This window comes from Protopterus annectens, chromosome 9.part0, assembly GCF_019279795.1.
Source record: "Protopterus annectens isolate FY-2018-M chromosome 9.part0, PAN1.0, whole genome shotgun sequence".
Lineage (NCBI taxonomy): Eukaryota > Metazoa > Chordata > Ceratodontiformes > Protopteridae > Protopterus > Protopterus annectens.
In genome coordinates, this window is record NC_056743.1 from 1,399,903,565 (window position 1) to 1,399,921,753 (window position 18,189).

The 18,189-nt window shown below is 37.5% G+C and overlaps 1 protein-coding gene across 2 annotated transcripts in view; it reads left to right on the forward strand.

The window, feature by feature from the left end:
• Positions 1-18,189, forward strand: part of LOC122812092 (E3 ubiquitin-protein ligase TRIM39-like) — a 225,689-nt gene that overhangs the window by 29,490 nt on the left and 178,010 nt on the right. The gene's annotated exons all lie outside the window — the stretch shown is intronic.

Genomic DNA, 18,189 nt, shown 5'->3' on the forward strand with positions numbered 1-18,189 from the left:
GCTCTCCAGTAGAAATTACAATCTGCAAATTAATGTCCACGTCCAGTTGTAGTTGCAGTTTGTGTCATCAGTGGCACTCCAGGTTTTAACTCATGTCGGTGTTGTTCTGCTGTATCTTTCAGAATAACTAATCCAGCCAGTTTTTACTGTATTTGAGATACTTCAGCTACCATAGTAGCTCGTTTTGGCTAATACCATTTTCAGTTTATGCACAGTTGGTACTTGTGCTATCAAAGTTTTCATTAAAGTATCATCATGTTGCACCCCTGGATTGGGTAATCTACTTTTACAGTCATTGTTTGCTGCTTTGTTATCCCCTCAACACAAAATAGAGCAGTGTATACAGCTAACACATGTTGATTGACGGGACTATATGTAACCTATGCTCCGGTGAAACTTTTAGACCAAAAACCCAGTGGTCTTTTCTTGTCAACATTATCTTTTTGTCACAGTCCCCAAGACATTACATTGTTTTGAACAGTCACTTTTAGAATAACCCAAGGTAAAGCACAAATGCCCTCCCGAATTCTATTGCTCCTCCCAGAAAAGCTTGTGTCTGCTGTTTTGGTTTTTGGTATGATAATCTTTTAGATACTTTCCAGTGCTGCAGTAGGTATCTCTCTACCTCTGTTCTGAAGATATTGTATCTCATTATGCATTACAGTGTCTACATTGGGTTTTTCTTCCATAATGATATACAGTCACTTTATTTACCTGTAAAGTGGGGTTATGCAGGTATCTGTATGGGAGTACCCTGAAAATATACCATCTCCTTTCCAGGTAAAAGCAAATTGTGCTCTGTTTTCCTCTGGTATAGGACTGGAGAAGAAAGCATTAGCCAAGTCCAAAACTGCATGGTATGATCCAGCAGATAAAGACGGTCTCTAACAATGTCCGGAACAGCTGCTGCCAATAGTGTTGCCACTTTATTTAGTCCTTTACGATCGGTCTTTTTTTAGGCAGGGAATGACTGAGCAAACCCACAGCAAGTTCAATTTTGTCCATTTGCCACAGCTTTTGCATTGCATCTAACGTGTTTCACTGGATTAATAGAGCAGAGCTTCACTGCAGGTCCTACTGTAGTTTTTTAGGGTTCCCCCTTTTTAAAATAACACTAACAGCCTTTTTATCACAGGTTCTACCTCTGCTGTTGATATACCTAGCAAATTATACTCTTTGACTATTACCATCCCAGGTTGCTGAATTACAGTCTGGTCTACAAATTAATACATGCACTGTAGTCTGTGAGGGATAGTTTTCTATCCCTTTGCATTTTCTTTGCTTATGCTGTTGAATCATATTGACTGATAAACAAATTAATTTATTTTATCACTTTAGTAAATTGTCTTGCCTTTTTAAAGCCATCTGTGTCTGAACGATGTTGAGGCATACATTTTTCTATTTTTTGCAGTGTATTAGCTTGCTGTGTGAGCTCACTAACTCTATGTTGTAAAACCTGTCAGAAACATTTGCTTGGCTGCATGTGCCCTAGCCTTTTTTTTTTTTCATTTACTCTTAAAACTATCAAGGCTAAAGGAAAAATTTTGCTTAATATTTGCATTACTGAATCTCACAAACTAGATGTTGGCAGCTTAAGGCTCTTATCAATTGCATTTTTCTTTCTCTTTTTGTATATCTTTTTCTTTTATTTCCCCAAAAACAAATAAAGTCTGCTAGAGCCTTTACCATCTGACTTGGATCTGCTTTATGCAGAAACTCTAAAGGCTCTGAAAAGGGTCGGGTAGAAACTTTACTCAGTACTCTAGCAAGAGGATCCCACTGATCCCGTGGTCCAGCCATGGGTCCTGCAGGAGTTTTGCATAGGTTGTCTGATGCATTCTGGTTGTGACATCTTCTCAGAATCCCATCCTCATTGACAATTTGTTACGGTCCGTTATTTTAATTCTGTGGTTAATACAATTGAGAAGAAGTGACACAAGACATCAAGGCACAACCTCAAGAAGTTTATTGCTAAATAATCAACAAATCAAATCAAAAATAAAGATATCTTTACTTACAAGCATCACAAGAATTATTTTAGCTCACTGACAGGGGAACTTAAACTGTATACTGTGCAGCTATCTGTTCGTCAGCACACTTGCTGGCACTGGTAAATTCAAGAACCCAGTCCAAGCTAAAAGTTTGTGTTGATCAAAGCAAATAAATCAAATCAAATCAAATCCAGATGATGAGTTTCAATTTATTGCTGGCTACTGAGCAGTTTATAGTCTTGTATAAATAACAAGGTCAAAGAGGTCATAACATTTCAAACTTTAAATGTTATAAATCATTTCCTAAGTGGTGAACAAGACTTATATTATCTCTGTATTAATTTTTGTCATATGTTCATAGTTGAAAAGATACCAGGTGCATGCGTATTTGTGGTGCTGGGTCCTACTTACTTGGATATTTTCTTTATATGGCACCAGCAGTGTAGAACTGCCCTTGTGTGCTGTTGGAGGGTCTGTAGCCCCTGATGATAATGATGGGGATTAGCTGACATGGTTAGGAGTTGCAGAGTATGTGATTAACACAGGACAGGGAGTGTGATCAGTACATCCAGTATACAGACCATGGACACAGTCTGTAAGTCTGTGAATTTCCAGGATGCACAAATATTTGAGAGAAGACAGGTTCATAAGGACATTGATGATCAGGGAAATGTGATGGCCCCCAATATTTAGATGTCTGAATTTCTTGATGGACAGAAAGGTTGACATAGTGGGTTAGAAATGGTGCTCAATGGAGATATGGTTACTACCCTCCCCCTGATGTTGGAGTGTCAGCAGCTGAAACCCAAAGTATTTGCAGGGCAGTCATGGAGGCACAGGCTACAGCCACAACAGGCATGGCAGAAATACTGAGAGTGATCCATGGTGTATATGCTGACCTATGGGAGGACATGTTCCATATGTGCGATTCCTTGGATAGACTAAATCACACATTGGCCTGTAAAATGTCTTCTCTGAATCATGTAGCAGGGATGAGGGGCCATCATCACAGATAGTCATCTACCACATCCACAGATGTTACCAGCATAGCTGTGTATGTGAAGCCCTGCCCGTGCAGTGCTAACAACTGCATGGCAACATCACTTGTAGAGTTGTCTACTCCCAGAAGAGGGTGTCCCCATTGTTGTGATTATATCATGCTGCCACATTTTCTAGCAAATGTTGGTTGAAGTCCCACAGCATACCAAAAATCTAGCCAGGGTTATTGTACAGTCGGTGCAACTCCTGGTAAAGGCAGCTGTCATGGATGGGGGCATGCACAGGAAGCAGAATCCTCTGTCCTATGTACCCTGGACCTGTCCAGTAGGCCACACTACAGTGCTGCAAAAACTGCTCAGGTAATATCCCTACAGATCAACAAGCATAAACACCACCACAGCCCCCAGCACATCAAACATATCCACTGATGCTGACCCTTGCTGATGTTAAATCCAGCTTACCACTCACACTTGCAACTTTACTGTGAAAGATACATACTCCTGTTTTACCTTCTCCACTGTTCACATGATAATAACTGTGCCCTGCCTTTGTACATTGTTACATGTTGTGATATCCAGATAATATCCCACTGAACTGCCACCAAATAATGTGACATCCCTTAATACCCTGGGTCAGTAACCAAGGGGCTTCAATCCTCACTCACTGACTCCAATGTGAGACTGCCACTTACACAGGAGTAATATTTCACAATTTGCCCCTGAGAGTACAACAGGAACATGCTCTGTAGTCTGGGACCGGACTGTATACTTCTGTCCATCCGAAATGTAACTCTTTATTGCACACTTCACATCAATGTGTCCTGGCTTAAGACCTCTGATACACTCACATTTAAATAAATTAAATCTCTCACATCCAAACACTTCTAGGAAAGCCTGACACAGATTTCTAATGCCACCGCCAGTCAGAATGTCTTCATGCCCTTCTAAATGGGTATCCAATTATAAAAATTAAATATTAAAACAAATAGCAGCAAATGACCTAAGTGACCAGGCTTTTGGAATGGCCCTAGAAAATATCAAGGCAAGTATAAGCACTCTCAAATCACTAAAGAGAAACACTGATTGACCAGCCACAATGTAAGTTAATAATAATTTTTAATATTGATCAAAATGATTAAAAATATAAAACAGTAATTTCCAGTAAACAAACAGAGCTCAATCACCAAGAAAATGAAATCAATACTGAAGGGTAGAAATCCAGCATTTAGAAAAATGCTAACTGATCTAACTGATTAGTTATAATTTTCCTGTCTGACTAAAGAACACTGTCCCCGATCTAAACTAAAGTACTACAATAGTGCAAAGGCAGGCTTACAGTTCTTGGTTAGTCCTTTTTGGGTATCCACTGCACAGTACATCTGTAACTGTTACTTCTGTAACTGACTACTGTAACTGACAACTGACTGACTTCAGCAGAGTCTTTTACAGACTAGCCAAATCATCTGTTCCAGTTTTAATTTTAATTTCATATTTTGATAATCAACCAACAGCTGTTTTCTAAGTTCCTTCCTTTCTTTCAGCGTCTCACAGTAACACATACAGCAACTGTCAACATTCCAATGACTTCATCTGCTGATCAGCTAAATCTGAAAAGGTTTGCCTTTAGAATTTCTCTTCACAAACATGTGCAGCTAGAAATGTAAAATGACACTGTTCAAGTCTTTAAAACATTCTGTACATAGAGATTATAAATCAACATGTAAGAACTTATTTACAATATCACAGTTAATCTTGCTGGCATACCATACACAGGTAATCTGAAATTATGTACAAAACTCAGCCAGACATGCTAACACAAATAACAGTGTCTAATTTCTTCACACATGGGTTGCCTATGTCTGATGCAGTGTGACCAGCCTGTACCTGGGTAAGTGCCATCTTGTATTTCTGTATGATTGATTCCTACTGTATGTATACTTAGCTCTCGTATAGTTATGTTGTAAAGCTATGTATAATCTGCTGCCTGTTTTCTAGTGATGCAGCATATTGTGCCTGCCTCTCTCTCTGTCATGGTCATCCCCTGCTGCTGGTTCCTCCTTTGTCTGCTTGTCTGTCACAGCCTCTACTGCCTGCTGTGTTGACTACTACTGGCCCTGCATGTGGTCACACTGCTGTAACTGCTTCCCAAGTATAATGTTGTTTAACACTGCACACACACACACACACACACACACACACACACACACACACACACACACACACACACACACACACACACACACACACTCAGTATTTTTGCACAAGTGGCAGGTCACACCACAGGGCACCACTGGATGAGTCTAGACAGCAAAAGTGTGTCTTCAACAGCCCAAACACATGCTCAGTATTTTTTTGCTTTGTGATAATGCACAGTTGTAGCCATGGTCTCTTTGACTGTGTGGGTTTCTGATGGGTCTCAAGAGCCAGGGTTGAAGATTATACACATTATCACCAATGAGGTGCCAATGTGGGAAGTCACCCTTGCAAACTGTTGATACAGGTTAAATGTGTGCTGTATATGGAAGTCATGAAAACTTCCTGGGTGGCCTGCATACATTGTCGATGATACCTTGTACATTAAAAAACACCTGGCAGTTGATGGAGTGATACTATGTACAGTTAATGTACCTCTTTCTCAGTTTATTTCAATGAGTGTATAGTGTATGGCACCCCAGTACCTCAGGGCAATGGGCTATGTTAAAAATGCATGGTGTTTGCTCTCTCCTGTAGGATTCATGGTAACCATATATGCTTCCCCACATGTTGAAGCATGGCATCAAGAAACTGATGGAGTATTCTTTTTTTAACAAGCAATATCTTTAATAAATTATCACTTATGACATAAGCAATCATACATGAAAACAACGCATATTGACATATTTTTTAGTTGCTAATGTTATATACCATGTATAATCTATCCAGTCATTGTCAGTCAAGCATTACATAGCTCATTCAAATCCTGCCTTCTTTTAAATCTCATTCCTCGTATGCTTGTATTGCTCCCAGAGTTCCCATTTTTTCTATGTAATTTGCTCTTACCATTTTCTAAAGATCGCATTTCCAGTTGTTTTATCTTTGTTGCTATATTCACTGTTTCTAGTACAGTTGGTTTAGACTTTGATTTCCATTTTTCTACTAATTGTTCTTTTTTTGGCAGCTCAGCAATGCCTTACTATGTTTAGGCAATTCTGATTTTCTGGTATAACTCAAAAAATCATTTCCTTAGTACACCAGTTTGCTCGGTACAGTAGGAATCTGCTGGGAAGTTTTAAAGTCAACAAACTCATTACACTCCCAAAAAAATATGTTCCTAATTACCTCTTTCTTCCTCATCATATATCCAGCATTTGCAGTCTACCTGAGGAAAAATTCTTTGGAGTCTACTTGGGGTATACAAATACCTATGCAAATACTTCCAAGCAAAGATCCTAAATCTTTTAGAATTTGTTGTATATTTGGGAGTCATACATATATCTCCCCATTGTTTCTTTGTGAATTCCTTATCCAGTATCTCTTCCCAATCCTTTCTAACCACCTGTGATTGATTCTTAAAGTTGTCATGCAATATTTTTATATTCCCTACTATTTATCCCTTTTAACATTAACTCCTGTTCTGTATTCTACTAAAAACTCTACCAGCGCTGGTCTTTTGTTTAAGAACCTGTTATTTGTTTCTCTTTGACTATAATCTAATATCAATCCTTGATAGGGAAGGCAATCTCTAGCCTGCAGTCTTTATACATTCTTGGCCTTTTCCCATTATATTACCTTTCTCTCTCTAATTATTTGTTCTCAATACTTTGGTTCTTGTGCCAGTTTTCTGTAGCAAATTCCAGTCCCTTCTAGCCTAATTGTCTGTATCCATAATTGCAGTCATCAGTATTAGAAGAATCTCCTTTCTAAATCCCTGTGTTGGCTTAGTTCTTAGAATACTTTCTGCTACTTTATATATAATATCCTGTATGGTTATTGTTCTCCTTAAGAATCTGCATACAAAAGCCCAGTCTCTCTTTGTTTCTTGAGCTTTCCCCACATTTCATCATCATCCTTTTCCACTCTGAATTATAGCTTTCTGCTTGTGCTATATATAGGAGCCTTAGCTGTGTAGCTCTGAAATACCCCTTCAAATCAGGTAAGCACAAACCACTTTGTTCTAGTGGAAGGATCAGTTTATCCCACTTGGCATTTACTGTCTTCCCCTCCCAGAAAAAATCCTTTAACACTTAATTAATTGCTATCCACAACTTCTCCCCTGGTTGATAAAAATATGTCTGACTTGTGTATAAAACTAAAGGGGCTGAAAACATTTTCACTGCATGTATCTTGCTATCCATATCCATAAGACAGAGCTTCCAATTTCTTAGTTTTTGTATTGTCTTTTATGTCTCTTCCCACATAACCTTAGCTGCCATAACAAAATACTTTTTAATCCATACTCTTATATACTTCATTTTATCAAGTCCCCATAAATATGGGTATTGCTGAACAAATTTGTATGTGGGTACATAGTTTACAGCTATTCCCTATGTTTTATCTTCATTAATTTTTGTATCCCAAAAAGACTTAAAACTCTCTCAGAATGTTCCACAACACTAAAATGTCCTTTTCTAGTTTTATCATGTATAAAATAATGTTGTCTGCAAATAAAGCCAGTTTTTCTTGACTGCAATGCCAATCATATCCTTGAATTTTTGACTCCCTTATTTTCTTTGCCAATGAGTCTAAATATAACTTCAATAACAAAGGGGAAAGAGGACTCCCTTGCCTTGTTACTCTACTCAAAAAGAACTTAACAGGGAGGAACCCACCCACTTTAATTTTTGCCTAGCATCCCTCATATATTGTCCTAGTCAACCTTATAATTTTATCAGGGAATGCAAATACTTAAATTGCCATACCCATAAAATACCAGGTTACTCTTTGAATGTTTTCTCTGATTCAAGATCCACCAACAACAGTGTTATTTTCTTATACTCTTCTTCCCTCTGGATCATCATTGTTCTGTTAATATTGTCAAACATTTGTCTCCCCTCCACAAAACTACATTGATTCATATCTATCAATTTTGGTATTACATTTGACATTGTTTTAGCTATTGTAGACAGTTTGTAATCATGGTTTAGAATCAAAGTAGGCCTATTTGTAGCTGGATTTGATGGGTATTTACTATCTTTAGGTATTATAGCCACCACTGCTTTCTTCAAATATGTTGGTATTTCTCCTCCTTTTAAAATACTAATAAACAAAACCTTCCAGATCTTTATCAGTTTCTTCCCCCCAGCTTCCCAACTTCCACAGGAATACCATCTATTCCTGGGGACTTTCCTGTAGATTGGTTATACAGCACCCTTTTTATCTCATCTTCTCCTATTCTGTTAGTAATTGAGCCTCATATACCTCTAACCTTGGCATATTTAATTCCTCCATAAACATTTCCATTTTTCTCTGTTTTATACACATTTTCATTAAATTTCCTAAATATTTCCAGTCCCTCTACAAAATTTCTGGTTATCTTCCTTGTTATAGGCTGCCTAAACTTGGCGACAACCCTTGCTACTTTCTGTCATCATGCTAAAAGTTTTTGTGTTCTGGAGTTATTATCAAAAAGAATTAGCTTAACTGCAGTCTTTCTAACTCATACATATTATTGAGGTAATCCCTCATTTTCTGTTTAGCACTCTGCAATTGCTCCTGTTCTTGTTCTTTGAGATTCCCCTTATTCTGTAATACTTTAAACTTTGTCTATTCTTTTAAATAATTTTTGTTACTCCTTAACCATATCTCCCTTCCTTTTATTTCCACCCTATTTTTAAACTCCATTTTAATTTTATTCCACTGTCTAGCTATATTTTCAGAAGAAATTTCTATCTTCTCTAATAAATCCCAAATCATTTCCACTACCCTTTCCTTAAATTCCTCTCTTTTTAACAGATAGGTGGGGAAGTGTCAGTGTCTCATTTTTATTTCATTACCCTGCATTTTTATTTTAGTTACTCTTGTTCCGTGATCTGAAGTAGTTATTGGATGCATATCAAAACTTTCAATTAAATGCATATGTTCCTGTGAAATATAATTTCTGTCTAGTTTAGCCAAAATTTTTTTCCCTTGGGGAATAATATGTAAATTCACTCCAAACTCCTACTACTGAATTCACATCTTCTATACCAAATATTTTCATAAATTACTTCAGAAATCTACCCTCTTTTGTTATATTTTCCCTAATAGGCCCCCAGATGCATCCTCACTGCTGCAAATCAAATTCCATTCCCCACCTATAAGTAATGTTCCCTGCTGAAAGCTGATTATTTGTCCCAGAATTTTCTTAAGCTCTGTTATAGCAGTTTTAAGTGCAATATAATTACATACCAGTGTAATCCTACTGCCTTGCCACTAGCACCTTAGCACTACAAATTTACCATTATTGTCTTTTTTCCTTTTCTATTATCACTATTGGAGCTCCTCTTGCAATTACTATAAGTACTCCCCTTTTCCTTTGTCCCAGATATTCCACTGAATAACCATCTTGAAATCCTTTCATCAAATTCACCTGCTCAGTTCTTTCCAAATGTGTCGCCTGTAACATAATTATTTGCACTCTGCATTTTTTAATATAGTTCACTACTCTTTCTTTTTTGTATATATATGTGAGACCATTCACATTTAAATATAATAGGGGAAGTGTTGTCATTATGTTAAGAAGTTATTATTCCCACCTTTTATGTGTAACAGATTTTTTTAATGTCTAGTTTCAGCTTTTGTGTCACATGCATACACTAATGTTTGGCAGGTTGATCTTTTGTCTTCTTTCTTGTCATACCAATTTGAAACTATGTCACGTCTTACAAAACTTTTTACTTTAATGAAAATTCTCAAACCCCCCCCCAAAAAAAAAACAGGCACATCCTCAGAACACCCCTAAAACATATTAACTTAATACTAACCAAAAATATATATATACATAGTCGGTAGATCATGATTTAGAAGTCACTTTGGGTAAGACACCCACGTTTGTGTTTAAGACTGGACCCAACCTCAAGAGTTTACTTGAGACAGGGAACAATACTAAATGCAAATTTGGGGCGACAAGGAAATGTGGACGTTGTAGACAGTGTGATGCCATTAGAGAAGATGACGTTATTAGGTTGGCAGTCTTTAAGAAGACACATGTGAGGTGCAAGGCAGGGAATTGCAATACCACTAAGGTAGTTTACATTGCTACATGTTTGGCCTGCCCAGCACATTACATAGGGAAAACTGAGAGGCTTTTTAAAAAACGCATCTACAAAAATCTATATAAGATTAAAAAGAAAGATTCTAAGAATGCGCTTTACAGGCACATTTCTACGTACGGTGAAACACACAGGTTCAAATTTGCTATTATTGATACCGTAGAGTGTTCTCCTTTTGGGGGCAACTGGAAAGCCTTGCTTGGTATGAAAGAAGCCAAATGGCAAATATTAACAGACGCTACACGATTTCCAGGAATCAATGACTATATTAGTATCAAGCCTTTTTTGATTTTGGCTTGAAGGAAGTTGAATGGTAATAAATATGTTTATTGTATTTTACTTTATTTAACTAACAACTAATTCATATCTAGCATCCTTTTTTGGATGGTATAAATCAATTACTATCAATCGGTACAACAATTATTATTATTATTACTATTATTATTATTATTATTATTAATTATTATATATTTTAATTAATACAATTACTCATAGTGTGATTGTAATAAGATTGTTTTCATTTGATTGTTTTTTATTTGATTGTTTTTTATTTCATTTACTTGGTATTAATTGAATTTTTTGGGGAGCTTGTGTCTTTAAATGTATGTTATTTTTTTGGCGCCAAAAAAGGTTTTTAAATGGTTTTGGTAACATGGTTCGGGGTTCTGAGGAAGTCTGGTTCATCAGATGAAAGCGCTTAACCCTGGTGTTTGTTTTTGTCGTTGGAATTAACTTTGTCTATTTTCATTAAATCTTTTACATCCCTGGACAAGCCGTGGATTCTTTGGGTTGACTGTGTGCTGAGGGGTCCAGTGAAGTAAATATTGTGGGAAGAAATATCCAGGGAATTGTTATGGCTAGGCTTGTATAGGCCCTAGGGCCGATAGCCTAGCACCAACCTATGAACCTATGAACCTATGTTTCTAACACCAGTTGTTTGTCTGTGTCTACCCCTCCTGGAGAACATTTGTGTCAGTGTGAGATTCAATGACAGTACCTAGTTTGCAATTATCTGCAAATTTAGTGAGCCAGAGACCACTGACATTGGCCTTGACATCTGAGACGTAAATACCAAAAATAAGTGGTCCAAGGAGTGATTCTTGAGGGACTCCACTTGTGACTGGCCTCTTTGTAGAGGTAGACTCCACAATTCTAACTTCCTGAGTCCTCTCTGTGAGTCAATTGGCTATTCACTGGGTGACATATGGGTTTGTACCTAACGTCTTGAGTTTGTCAACAATACCTGAGTGGGGGTATTGTGTCAAATGCCTTGGACAGGTCAAGGTAGGCAGTGTGAATGACTTTGCCCTCATGCATTGCTTTGGTGACCTTGAAGAAGTCCACTAGTTTGAGCAGACATGATCTGCCCTTGACGAAACCAAACTTGGTTGGGTCCAGTGTCTGGAGGTTTACTATATTTCTGTTGATCATCTCCATGATAATTCTTTCCATGGCTTTACATATAGGACTAGTGAGACTTATGGGTCTGTAGTTTCCAGGGTCTGTAGATGGTCCACCTTTGTGCAGAGGGATGATCGTTGCCTTTCTCCATTCATGAGGCATGGAGCCTGTTTGGAGGCTACAGTTAAATAGTAATTGCAGAGACGCTGATAGGTCATGTTTCATGCTACTAAGAAGGCATTCTGGGATATTGTCTGGGCCGATTGATGCAGTGTTCTTGGTCTTAGAGAGAGTATTAAGGACCTGTTCCATAGTGATAGTAGGGGGAGTTATATTTGATGATATTTCCTGATGTAAGGTTGAGGGGGAGAGAAGGGTACAGTTGGAGCTGAATTTTGGAGCTGAATTTATAATCCAGGAGGTTTGCTATATCTTCTGGCTCATTATAGATTGCTCCATTTACAATGAGCTCTGCATAAGTTGTGTATTGCCTTTGAGATTGCGGACATGGCTAAAGAATGCTTTGTGGCTGTCCTTTGCCTGGGAGGCCAAATTTACCTCAAATTTGGCTTTGGTAAACTTTATTTGTCCTCTGAGTTGTTTGTTAAGTTTGATGAGAGTGCTTTCATCCTGCTGGATGCTGCACCTCCTAATTTTTGCCATGATTTTCTTCCTCCTGTTATACATCTGATTGATTTTGTGATTCCGCCAGGGTGGCTTGTTTTTTGAGTTAGTTCTGTACTTCTTCCTGGTGGCTCCAGCTGCCTCTGTGCAACTATTAACATGCTTATACAGCATTTTTGTGAACAGTTCTGCATAGCCAGAAGTGTTCTCATGGTTTATGGGGGCTTGAAATTTTACCAGTTTCTCACTTAATAGCAGGAGGTTAGCCTTAGAATAGTTCCTGAATATTCCAGGTTTAGCTGGGGGTCCAGGTTTAATGTTTACTTCAAAGGAGACCATTTTGTGGTCTGACCTTACCAGGGAAGGCATTATAGTAGGGGGTGTGCAGCAGTCTTCCATATTAGTGAGGACCAGATCCAGTATGCTTGCACCCCTGGTTGGTGTATTGACTATCTGGTTGAGGGCGTTTGTGTTTACAAAATCCAGAAATCTTTGTGTATGTATGTTTGGTGTTGTATAGGATTCCCAGTTAATAGTGGGGTAATTAAAGTCACCCATGAATATGGTATTGGGCTGGATGGTTAGTGTTTCTAATAAGTTTAAATACATGGTATTGGTTTCCTGGGTCATAGATGGGGAACCATAGCTTGCAAGGAAGTGGTAATATTTAAATGCTAAACAAGGAGAAGGAAAGAAGAAGGGAAAAACAGAGCACCTGCTTACTTTAGTATTCCTATTTATTACACATAAAAATAACTGAGAAACGTTACTTTATACCATGAAGTTTATGTCATGCATTATAAAAATACTACTGGTAAGAACAACATTTTGTTTTACTTATAGTTAACTCTTGCTCTTCTCTTCCCCTCTGCTATATTTTTCCAATCATTAATGACATGTAGTAGGGCTTATATTTTGGAGTCCCCTAGACGTTTAGCAAAGTCAAAGAAGTTCAGTATTTCCAGTTTTTCTTGTTCCATTATATTTCACAACTATAATTAATGCTTTGTAATCCCACAGTTGCTGCTTTTTTCCTTTTGATCTCTATCGTCCAAATCCAGTCTGTGCTGCATTTCAAACATTCTAGTTAACTCTTGTACTTTGTTTTCTGTCTCTCAAGCATTTTCCTTTGAGACGTTGGAAGAGGTTTCACTGGCACAGTCTCTCTATAGGCTTTATTACCAGAAGAGCAGGAAGCAGAAAAGCATCTTCTGTTTGATAGCTGCCTTTGTTGGACAAACCTTGTGTTTCCTCCTTAGCATGTTCTGCGTCAAAAAATGATTTTGACCCTCCAGTAAAGAATATTCTGAAAATAGCTGAATACAGTAGCTTGAATTTCATGCCTGCTTCTCGACATTCTCTGATTACTGGAATAAATTTACTCCTTTTCTGCCTGATGTACAGTGACTTATCATTTTTCGCAAACACTATTGTCTCCCACTTTTAGTATGTTGTCCTTCTGCCACAGTTTTGTCAGAACCAACTCCTTCTGTTGGTAGCATTGAATCTTTGCTATTAAAGGTCTAGGTTGCTTTCTCATAGCCAGGTGTGGAACATACACATGATGTGCCCTTTCAAGTTAACAACTCCTTCTGTGGAATACCAGTCCAGTTGCTTATTTGTGTTTTCATAACATTAATATGTCTGTTCCTTCAATGTTTTCTGGTTATGGCCGAAAACCTCAGGTTTTCCCTATGTGCTCTGTCTTCTAATTCTATTAATTTTTGAAACATCTCTTTTTGAGCAGTCTGGGTCTATATTACCAGAGCAAAACTCCTTTTGAGCGAATACCAAAAACACCAACACAAATTGCGTGAACTGTGAGAATACCGAACACACTAAACTACGAAATTTTAAATCTCGAACTGTCATAGTCGGCCAACCCCACCACCCTCTACATACTACCTACCCAGACAAAATAAATAAACCACATATATACCCTAACCAAATCCTACTTCTGCCCTAAAGTAAAGCACCAAAACCCTACACTAAACCCCACATACACAACTATCTATGCACTATCCTTAACCCCTCCCTAACCTTAAGGTCCGTAACTACCGCACACTTCCCCTACGAAAATATACACAAACAAAATAAATAATCCACATGCATACATTCATTTACCAAAACCCTACTCCTATCCCTACACTAAATCTTACATGCATAAACTATCTATGCACTTACCTTAACTCGCACCCTAACCCTAAGGTCCGTAACTATCACACACTTACCTTATGGAGCTATACCACAGACGGGACAACCATGGTAATTCGACATTTCCAAATTTGCGGTTTTGGACGTTTGCTGTAATGTCGGTTCGCGCAATATGTGTTGATGTATACGGATTCGCTTAAATGGACTTTCGCTCTCATAATAGGAAGCCAGCAGTCTCATACTCAGCCAGCCTTTTCTTCATTATGACTTCTAATTTTTGCAGTTTTATCACCGCATCTTAATGTCTGCTTAAAGCTTCTTCCATTTTTCTAGTCTTTTATTATTTGAGTTGATATACTCGTTCAGTGTTTTGTTTATTTTAATTAGCTTTGCACACATTTGACTTATTTTTATTTCCCCTAGATTACTAGAAATCATGTCTTGCACCAAAGCTGGAGCTTGCACTGCTTTTTGTTGAACAGCTGCATGATTCTTTCCAGTTAGTGTTTTCTCCTCACCTTTTGTGACTGATTTTCTTTCACGTTCCCTGAATTTCATTTTTGCTGGTATCTAGGCTGTGCACTTACTAGCCAATTACTGAAATTTACCCAGAAAGGCAAGTTCACTGGCTGCCTTTTCTGTGTTTCTGTTTTCACACTGGGAGAGCTGAAATTAAGCTCTCAGTGTGCAGCCATCTTGGAAGTCCTCTGATGAAATATTCTTATGAAGGAAGTCTGAGATGCCCCCACTGTGTCCATGTAGGTTGCTTGAAGCTCCCTGCCACACATGCCTTTGCATCCATTATTATATATACTTCATGACTCCCATGGGCTGAAAATGAGGTGGGCACATGTGCATGGCATGTTGAATGGTGTCTCTGTTCACATGGTACTGGTTAAAATGTTGGTGCTGTGGAGGGCATAATATGTTAAGAGTGGTAGGCTAACCCTGTGCCTCTAGTGATGATGTCATGCACCATCAGGCATTATTACAGCAATAATAACTTCATGGAAGTACACATTTACTGTAGCTGCAGCAACCCCTGACATTGTTCTATGATCTAATAAGGGTAGACACACACATATGGCCAAGTTAAAATATAAAGTGGGCACAGCTCCATTGTGAGACATTTTAACATCTGTGAATTGCTCTGCCATCTTGTTTTTCCCCATTATTATACACTGTGTCTCATTATACAGTCATTAACATGTAGCATGGCTAAACATATAATTTGGCCTGACCATGTCATGTAGCTATGCTATCTTCATGTAAATTCACTATCTACAATGCAGCAAAGTTTTCTGAATCTGGCTCATGCATTTTTAAAATTGTGCACATATATAGTTCTTTAGCAATTCCTGCCCCACCCAAACAAATCTTCATGTGTCCATGCAACATATCCAAAATAAATGCAGTTTTACTTCTGTGCAAATTCTTACAAGGTCTGTTTTTGACTCAAAGTACTTTTTCCTTGTTTATTTATTTAAGCAGTCACAAATCCCTTAAAATATAGTCACACAACTATATTTACATATATAGAAACTGCTTCATTTTACTTGCATACCATTTCTGTATTTACAGGTACTTATTTTATTCACTCATTTCAACATTTGACTATTGAACAGTAAATCTGTAATGCGGTAAGTACTGTTTTCCATTAGACTGCTTGCACTATAATGAAATATCTCTTACTATTTATAACATTATATACTGTGATATCATTGTACTTAGCAGTCATTATCTTCCTTTAATTGTAATTATATAATTGTTGCCTCTTAAGTATGTTGACATCATTTTTGTATCTTTCAAAAGCTTTATTATCATTCAACTTCTCAAAATCGAGTATTACATAAATGGAACACAAACTTTCCAACACAATTTTAGTGTAAACCATTAAAACTTTTGTCAAATAACTCTTCTAATACACTTCCTTCAAGTAGCTTGTTCAATATTAAGTAAAAGCTTCATGCTGTATATTTCTTACTTTTTTCTCAGCAATAATGTACTCTTTACTTAATTCTGCATTTATACTGTTTTTGGATATACTATCAATTTTATATTTGCTTTGCCTTTGGATATGATAGCAACGAGTGACACTCAGTCTACCAAATTATGTCTGTGTACACCCTCACCAAACCCCCCCAGTTTTAGTCCATTTCTTCCCTTTATAATAGCTTTTCCTTTCATTACTGTTATCCAAAAACTGATATCAATCCATCCAGTTTTTTTCAGAATCCCTCATATTGACCTTCTTTCTACTTTCCATTCCTCAGTTTCTGTATGTTCTCTTAAGCATTTTTAAGGACAGCACGGTGGTGCCAGTGGTTTGTGTTGTTGCCTCACAGCAAGAGGTTCTCCGGTTTGATTCTTGGCTGGAGTTCCTTCTGTGTGGCCCTGCATTTGTCTGGGTTTTCTGTGGGTGTTCTGTTTTCTTCCCACATTACAAAGATGTGTCTGGAGTGTTTCTCCCTGGGCCTTCACTTAAAAGTAGCTTGTTCCAAGTTGGACTTTTCTAGTAAACTAATGTTAAATAAAAATAATAGGCCATTCATTCCATACACTTTATTTATTTTTCAAGACCTAGTGATTTTTTACTTATATAGTATTGTAATCAAGTTTATTACTTCTCTGATATGACTTGCCACTCCTATCCAAACCTAACAGAATCAACATTGGTGTTAAATGTATTTTCGTGCCAAAAAGTTCCACCATAAAAAGACTTTCCAAACTCTGTTTAAAAGTATCCAGGCCTCCTGACACCCACAAAACATAAACCAATCTCCGCTTTCACCTTTATAACAACTCCAGCATGCCTTTTTTGTCCTTCAAAATATCCTATATAACTTGTCTGGTGAATGACAGTACCAGTGCAGAACCTGTATCTGAAGATGTGAAATCTCCTGGAATATGTTGCACATTTTGATGTCTTACATATCTGAATATCACTCGTTATTTGAAAACTAATCATTCAATAATATGCATTAATCCTCTCTCATTGTATAGTGATTTATTTTTTAAGTTCACCTATTGTGCTATATACTGCTAGCTTACTTATGAAAGCTGTTCTATCCCTCTGATCTGTTGGCTTCCATTTAATTCTGTTTTCTTAAGTCATCAAGCCCTGATAAAATATTATGAAGTTTCCAAGTCAAGCATCCTTTACTACCATGACAATACCTGTCCTACTTCCTTCATTTCCTCTGAGTACTTCAACTCTGTATGAACTCTCTTCCAGCTCTAATATACATTCTTCCATCCTGCTCATGTCACATGGATTTAGTTGGAATACAATCCTGGAGCCACTCAGTATACTATTTTCCTTTGAACAAAATCCTTGCAGTTCAGAAAGGGCTACTATAAGCAGCCATCCCTTTGCAGTAACCCTTTCTGATTCAGGGACCACCATAATGCAGTAATTTTCCAAGAGCGACAGAATCACTTCATAGGGTGCTCCCACCAGTGATGCAAAAGTATAATGAGACAAGCTGGTCTTACTTAAGTCAAATATGAAATTCTTTGCATTAAAAGTTTACTGGTAGTAGAACCAAAAAATCTAGCTAAGTGCAGACAGGGAGCCTCAGCTTGTTAAACATTAATAAATTTTACCCCTCCTCTCTAGTAATAACGAACAATAACACATATATAATATAGACTACCCTCATGAACTTAAAACAGCTGGAATCATGGCCTCCTTATTTAAATCTTTCATTATTAATTGCTCCTCACATAGCATCTTTTCTTCTTCCTTCCATGCCTTTTTTGTTAACCTTTTTAAGACTTTTCTCACCTCCA